Genomic DNA, 9,257 nt, shown 5'->3' with positions numbered 1-9,257 from the left:
GGGATGCGATTGGACGCCGTCTGTATCGGAGACCACAGATGCACACCATTGCTGCTTTAGAAGCTGCTCTTGTCCAAGAATGGAACAATTTGCCCCAGGCCTTCTTTCAAACATTGGTTAATTCCATGCGACGTCGCTGCACAGCGTGCGTAAGAGCCCGCGGAGGACACACATCTGACTTTGTACCGTTGATTACAGATTAAACATCCATGAGTGTACAAATGTGTTGTTATTGATGTGTTCCCATTTGAATATTGTTCACAATAAGAAGCAAAATAAATAAGATATGTTTACAGGATCATTTTGTTATACGAAAAACTAAGTGATGCGTTTTCCATGGCGCTCAGTATATATAAGTGTGAAACCTGGCCATTATTTAATTAATTACAGGTCTAAGTGAATCCCAGCAAGCACAAAATATTTTAAAAACGTTTTTTGTTTTTGTTTTTGTTATTTTTTTTTTGTTTCTAAAAGGTTATGTAAAAAAAAAATATTTATCAAACGTTTTTTAAATGTTTTAAGTGTATGTTTTTCAGAAGTTTTCGATAAATATTGATAAAAATGTTTAATATAATATGTTTAGATAACGTTCATAATTGATGTTTTCTTTCAAAATTTTCCATTAAAACGTAGTACCGTAAATATGATTTTTTTTTTTAACGTTTATGAAACGTTTATAAAGAACCCGCAATGAATAGGTAAAAAAAAAATTTTAAAAACATTTATTAAAGGTTTAATACACCTTTAAAACTTAATTACGTTCATAACTTAATTGCAAAATATCTATATTTAATGTACCGGTATATAAAAAAAACCCAATAAAGGTCAAGATTAATTATCTTATACATATTTTATTTTAAAACACACCCAAGGTTGACAGTTGGTCCAATCAAATTTAAACATCTTTCCGCCAAAAAGGAATCCTAGCCAAACATGGCTGCTTTATTAGAGCTGTGATAAACTATTGAGTTTTATAAGTTGCTAGAAGGCGTAAAAGTTGAAAATTAGGTATGTTACGATTAATTAACATTTTGTGTCCATTTAGAAATAATTATGATATAAAAGAATTAATTGTTTCGGTAATTGTAGATTATTTTCTACTGGTAGCCGAACTTCTATTGTCATTTCATTATTGAACCCTCCTTGCAAAGTAAATTGAGTATTTTAAATATGTTTTATTACCTCTTAAATGATTTATTTTAGTTTTGAAACTTTAGTGTTTTTATTTTATAATTGTATTGCATTTTAATCATTTAGTTTTTGGTTAATTGCTATGTCTGGATTTAGAAAGAGCTATTTCAATCTATGTCTGGAATTGGAAGGGGCCATTACAATATTTATAGTATTGTATAATGGACTTTCCCAGTATCTATTATCTTTAAATGTATAGGGTTACCAATTTCATGAAGCTTTGCAGGGAGTGTTAATAGTAATGTAACGTATACAAAACTTGTGATATATTACAAATGACAAGTGATATATGCACTCGTGCTGTATGAACTATTTATATAGTCTTTAGTGAATGAAAACATTTTTGGCTACCATTCCTGGTTTTGAATGTCAAATATGATATGAAAACGAATATCGGTTTGTAATTTTTTTTAACCGTTTTTTTCCCCGGTTGTACGTGACAAGGAGTTGGGTCGCCTGTCCAACCTGGTGGGTTTTCTCCGGGTCCTCAGGTTTCGTCCCACTGCTAAAAAGACCCCCTACGCGCTAGCGAATTATTGAAATAAAATTGAACCATATGTTAGTCCCGAAATGACCTAGTTTGTGTCAAGTGGACGTTAAACCCCATTTCTCTCTCTCTTCGCGTATTTCGCCGAACATAACTGATTAGACATTACAGTAAAAACAGAAACGATTGAATGTAAATCAGTTAATATACATTCATATTACATTATTATATGCGTTGCAACCCATTTATGTCCATTTCTAGGTGTCAAGGAATGGAAAGTCAAAATTCGTGGTATTGTCAAACGCATAAACAGTATGTCTTTTTATTTTAACAGGTTGATGTCTAATTCCCTAATGGCCCAATTTAATTTAAAGGGAAATAAAGGGAGGCGGTCCATAATGGACTTAGAAATTTACAAAGTTGTCCAAGGTTTGTTTTTATCATACTCAATTTACGAACATATCCTTAAATATCGGATAATCAAACATGGTATGGGCATACAGGAGTTTTTATTACTTCATCGATGAGTATTGATCTTTTTTTTTTGTAATTTACACCCAAGCCTTTCTTACACGTACAAATTCATGGAGAATATGAAAGTTATAACACAAGCGATGTCTCATATAGAATGTGTTATTGGGTCATATATAATATAATTCATATGGGGTTTAACGTCCTACTGTTCTGCTCCGACTAGGCTAATGAAGACGGGCATGAGCCATACCGCGTGCTATGATGGAAATTTTGCCCGGGCAGCGGCACTATGGCCTACTCTTATATCGAATTCCAACTGCCAAAGAGATCTTTTACTTGCACGTCAATGTGTACACGTGGCCTCGGTTTTTCATACCATCCAAACGAATTGTCCTTGTCAGGCCTACTGAACTTTCTCGGCAAATGTAGGGATCGAAAATGCGACCTCCAGACAAGCGAGCCAGCGTTTTACCCAATTAGCCACCTTTGCTCCATAATTCATGGGATGCAGAATTATCTGTTACAGCTTTAAGACGACCTTTTTGATCGGACTCAATTATATAATTTACAAAATTTGACAGAGTAAATATACAGTTTTTTTGTATTCTTCAGATAGTGTAATGATCAGTCAGCCGAGCTGCAAGGAAGCCGAGATAATAACAGCAGTTTCGGCTCATCTAAAATATGCACCCGACAGAAGAGGGACCAATTAAGTACATGTACAGTTTTAATTTGTTTATTACATGTCATATTTTATTATAATCTTTATAAGCCATTTTGAGCAGTGTTTTATATTGGTAACAGGCGCTTTATAAATAAATAAATTTTTATTATTATTACGGTACCAATTGCATTACAATTACTTTCTCATTTTTAGCAATATCATTCATTACCATTACCCATTACATTGAAAGTAAATAATTACATTTTATTACTATTTAAAGATTAGAGCTAATTTAGCATTTAATCAATCAGATTTAAAGACAATAGTTTTACCATGTCTTTAAATCTGATTGATTAAATGCTAAATTAGCACTAATCTTTAAATAGTAATAAAATGTAATAACATTAAATATGTTTCCTTGTTATATTCTTTTAAAACTCTAGTTATCACTGAATGCATAAGAGTATGGTTTTAATATATTTCTGTAAATCCTCTGTTTGATCTTTTATGAATGTATATTTAGTTAATCATGTATAGATCTATGCCTTATTTTCTTTTAAACTGGTTTCAATTATATAGTATAATGTGTATGGTTTCAGTACATCTCAACAATCCTCTGTTTGATCTTTTAATTGTATAATGAGTTAATCCTAGTATATACGATTATTTACCGTTGTTTCATCAATAGCTTGTGATAGCTACTCATGTTCACCTTCCTTGCATACCATTGGATAGTTCCCACTGATGTTTATATATATATTCATATCTTTCTCATTTTATTTATTTGTATATATATGCTTGAAAATGACTTGTGAAATCTTGTTGAAACGTTGCAGTGAAATAAACCATAGTAATTGTTATTCCATAAAAGTGTGTTTTTTGATTATGTTCCAATTACTAAATGCCATTCAAAAATGCGCCATTAAATGTAATTGAAATGTAATTGACCATTACATGATTTTCGGAATGTAATTAATTACATTTCCATTACTCATTACTTTTGAAATCTTCCATTACTCATTACATGACCATTACTTAAAATTTAATGATCAGATTCTATTACCTTTACCCATTACTGCAAAGTTATATGACTCTAGCATTAATATTGTCTGTAATATAATCGTTTGAATTGAATGTTTTGAAACTACGTATTGTCCTATTAATTGATACTGATTTTATTCAGAAAGAAGCAATTAGATTGGTTGTGATGGGACACAATAACTTTGATTCTAATTGAGTGAGAGTGTTGAAACTTCGCGTATCGTTTCACTATGTCAAAACCGTGGCCCAAATCTGTCGGGCATTTAAGCCCCCCCCCTTCCCCGCACACACACCTAATTTAACTTCCATCCTGCCCGGCCGCCTATTCCCGTCTTCGTTAGTCCAGTAGGGGCAGAACTGTAGGGAGTTCGGATGGGGCTTATACTGGGTTTTATACAACCTCAAAACAACAAATTCTGACGTCGTGACAACTTTTCGCCAACCACCACACAACGTTGCAAAACAACAAATTCTGACGTCGTGACAACTTTTCGTCAACCACCACACAATGTTGTGACAATGCTGCTTGAACGTCCGTACAACGTTGTCACAACTTTTCGTCAACCACCACACAACGTTGTGACAATGTTGCTTTGACGTCCGTACAACGTTGTCACAACTTTTCGTCAACCACCACACAACGTTGTGACAATGTTGCTTTGACGTCCGTACAACGTTGTCACAACTTTTCGTCAACCACCACACAACTTTTCGTCAACCACCACACAACGTTGTGACAATGTTGCTTTGACGTCCGTACAACGTTGTCACAACGTAAGAGTTTGTTGCAAAACAACCTACAGCTGACTTATTTCAGACGTTGTGATACAACCTCTGAAAAACGTTGTCACAACGTTCTGTGCCCGCTGGGAAGTGTGATCAATGGACATGCAGGACTTGTGATACAAGTATGTCTTCATTCTTTATGAAATTTTTTGACCAAACTAAAAACTACCAAATAATAAAGACTATTTTTCGTTGAAAGTAATTATGTATTGCAATGTGTATATTTGTTTTAAACTCAATGAAATTTATAAACCAAATGACAATATCCTTAGAATGATATTTGTTGATATTTTCACAAGTTTTGAATGTTTTGTTTTCTTCAGAATTGTCTAGAAAAAGCTATGTAGAGGCAGTAAGAGTGGGAAAATCTATCGATATTTTATGCTTTTTATGCTGAGTAGCTGACACATCCAGTGATCCACGCACCACTATTCCTACACCACTATCAAGTTCTGATAATATTAAAAGTTTGCCGGATTTGCCAACACTAGAAAAGGCTACGACTGACCCATCTTACAGACCCTTCCTCACCATCAAAGCGTAGGAAAACTGTGCACAGACGTGTCGTCTCAAGGCATCCAAGAGATGTCACAGAGACCACAGAAAAAAGGGTGGCAAGGTTGAGATCACAGAGAATTGTTTATGCTATAGCTATAAACTTTTGCCTCAAAATTGCTTATCTCTAAGACCGGTAAGTAGATGTCGAGTATAAAATCTAAAACTTCATGCAGTGTTAACATTGATGCTATTAAAACATATTCCTGTTTTATATTGTGTATATTTAATTTTGGTCAGTATATATTATATTCTGTAATATTCTTAAAATTGTGTGGTCTGTTTCTTCACAATACATGCATCTTCTAGAGTGGGTGGACTTGTGGAGGGGGATCTTTTTATTCTCGTTGGATTAGCTGGGTCTGGGTATGACTGCCCCAGATTAAAGGTACCGCTAACAACGTTGCCGATCTTTTATAGTATTTGTTTTATATCTGAAAAATAAATAAATTAAAAAGATTACAGGAAATGGGCATATGTCATTCAGTGTTATATGTGAGAAATTGTCCGAACAGTGAAACTTCAATTGTCAGGAGAACAGTATCATGCTGCAAATGGTATACACACCCCCCCCCCCCTATCCTTTATTGCTGACCTTAGAAAACCAGGATTGATAATGCAGAAAAACTTTCTAGGACCCCAAGGTTCGTGAGCCAGCTCCAAAATCACAGTTTGATTGTACAGAGATGAGACACAATAATTTGATGTTTTCTCATATTTTATAAACACATTTGTTCCATGGTTAAAATTGACCAATTAGTTTTTTACATGACTGTGGGACGGGTCATTTATTAGATATTGTTGAATGTTATTACATCAGTAAGGGGAAAACTAACCTAATGTTTCTGTCGGCTCCTTTTAGTGGTTCACGATTTGCATGCAAATTAAAATCAACTGTTACCAACAAACATTTTGTGGACTTCAAAATAATGTCAAATAAATTATTTCAATTTAAAAGAGGTCTAACTAGGTCTTACATGGTTCAATTTTATTTCAATAATTCGCTTGCGCATAGGTTTTTATTGCAATCACACAAATGGACTCAATGACAGACAGTCTAATTCAACGCAAGAGTAGGCCATAGTGCTGCTGCCTAGGAAAAATTTCCCCCATAGCACACTGTAGCATATGCCGGACTTCATCAGTAGGACGTTAAACCCCCATTTCATTTCTGATCCTCAACCATTCGGTCACCCAGCCGAACTTGAAAATCATGATAAATCATCATAACTACTAGGCCTAGTTTGAACTACAATTGCATGTGTTACATAGTGTGAGAGACAGTGGAAGGTTAAAGATTATAATTATCCTATGACCGCATGTGTAATAAACTCTCCACTGTTCTCTAATTGACCACACTATTGTTCATTTAATAAAGAACCAGATGCTGCCATATGTATAATGGTCAAGTTAGATAATCCGCTGATCACTAATGACGTTTACTAGCGTTAGCTGTCACACATCAATTGTTCTGAAGCCTGCCATATTATGCTTATAGTGAGATAATCTATCAATGACAAATGATTTAATTATGTAGTCTTTACATAAGTCCTTTTGTTCCATATTATTAATTACCCGTGTTATCAAAGTGAATTTAGTATAAATTGGCTTTGGTTTTTCATGTAAATGAGAACAGCTTTGGCGGCTGACCAGGTACGACTTTATAGTATATCTAGTATGCTAGAATAAAATGTTGCATCCAGATCATGTTTTATTTCTATTAACTCAAACTATGTTATAATCATAATTTGGTGACCGTGTCCAGCGAACAACTGTGGTTGTATGGAAAGATACAGAATAGAGTAGTGGCAGCCGAATTCTCTCCAGTTTGAACCAAGTACAGAACCAGTCAAAGTCAGAAAGGTACGTTAGCTTTGTTATTTGTTATTTTTCGTAAAAATGGCTGAACAAGGAGATGTTTCTGCGCTATTTCAAGGTTTAACTGGGGAGTTAAAAGGCTTGTCAACTACTTTAAAACACCATGGCGTTTCTCAGTTAGTCGAAACATATTCAGGGGAAAGACAAAATTTTGAAACTTGGATAAAAAAGCATAGAGAAATATGCAATTTTAGCTGAAATTGCCATTGAAAAAGTGAAATTAATCGCTTATCAATCTAGTAAAGGTTCTGTTAGTGACTTTTTAAGTAGACATTTGGCCGACAATCCAAATTGTACTTGGGAACAATTAAAAAAAGAACTATCGAACAGATATGGTTCAGTTGCTGACCCTCAGTATGATTTAGTAGATTAAAAATTCTATTCGAAATATACATATGCATTTCAATATTTCAAGCATTAAATTATGGAAACCATTAACAGTAGCCTTTCCAAACGTCACAATTCCACAGATTCCCTCTAAACTTAAAAACATTAAAAATATTCGTATTAAAGATTTAGTAAATCAACTGAGAAGTGTAAATAAGATAAGTGTTGACAAGCCATGGCCTCATTTAAGTTTTGTTGTAAGCGGTTTTGGAATACTTTTGGGAATAATTACTGGTATTTACTTACTAGTAAAATGTATTAAAAAAAGAAACGAGAAATCAGCCAAATTATACGAAAATAACAAAGAAGTCAGAGCAACGTATTCTGCTATGACCGAGATGGTGTCGGCGAAGACCGAGGGCGAAATTACGCTACAAGGAGAAGATATTAGCTCCACACCACCAAAAGAAAAGTTAATTTATCCTACGTTAACTTTGTCGTAAGAGGAAGAAAATTGATACAAATGATATACGGAACAAACTGGCTGTTCCAGTTATAGGAAATATAAATAGTTCCTGTTGAATCAACGTTGAACGGGCCTGTATATAGAAGATCTGAATAGATGTGCCGATAATTTTGTGGATCCTGTTGTTGCTGTTGTGTGTGTTTTATTTTATTCCGTGGATAATTAGTGTACACTGTGAACTATTAATGTGTTAAAATTGGATCATCATTATAACAATTTTTCAGAGGAACTTTTCAAATAATTTTATATATATATATATTACTTTTTTATATCCATTAAGGATAGGGTGATTATATTTTTTTTGTTTGTTTCACAAACTGTTGGCAATGGAGGTATTGTTACATAGTGTGAGAGACAGTGGAAGGTTAAAGATTATAATTATCCTATGACCGCATGTGTAATAAACTCTCCACTGTTCTCTAATTGACCACACTATTGTTCATTTAATAAAGAACCAGATGCTGCCATATGTATAATGGTCAAGTTAGATAATCCGCTGATCACTAATGACGTTTACTAGCGTTAGCTGTCACACATCAATTGTTCTGAAGCCTGCCATATGCTTATAGTGAGATAATCTATCAATGACAAATGATTTAATTATGTAGTCTTTACATAAGTCCTTTTGTTCCATATTATTAATTACCCGTGTTATCAAAGTGAATTTAGTATAAATTGGCTTTGGTTTTTCATGTAAATGAGAACAGCTTTGGCGGCTGACCAGGTACGACTTTATAGTATATCTAGTATGCTAGAATAAAATGTTGCATCCAGATCATGTTTTATTTCTATTAACTCAAACTATGTTATACATGTCTGTATTGGTTGTAATTACCTGGAACTTACTGGCATGGAATGACTCAATATATTTCCTGTGTGCCTGTAAAATAAATAAGTCTTTGTATTTGATGTTTATTTTTCCTATGTTTACATCATGTACTGGTAGGCCTATAGTTCAGTACATAAGCATAGAAATAAATGGGAAGGTAACTCAAGGGTCAATAGACTATTGACCCGATTTTCCAATTTTCAAAATGATGTAACTTTTTTGCTATTTGGAGTAGAACCAAAATTTAAACACCACAGTAATGCATATTCCACGCCCTTTCCAATGATGACAGTTTTATTAAATTTCCATAAATTTATTTAGTCACATTTAAAAAAGAACAAAAAAGTGTGAGAATTATTTTCATTGACGTCAAAAATATGTGACGTCATTGATTAGACGCGTCACAGAAATAGTTCTATGAGGCGCGTAAGTAAGTTGACATGCGCATTGCCTGTTTTGCCCAGTGTATCCGGTTCCGGTCTGATTTTTTTTTTAATCA

Source organism: Patella vulgata, chromosome 3, assembly GCF_932274485.2.
Source record: "Patella vulgata chromosome 3, xgPatVulg1.2, whole genome shotgun sequence".
Lineage (NCBI taxonomy): Eukaryota > Metazoa > Mollusca > Gastropoda > Patellidae > Patella > Patella vulgata.
Note: the sequence above shows the minus strand (reverse complement) of the source record.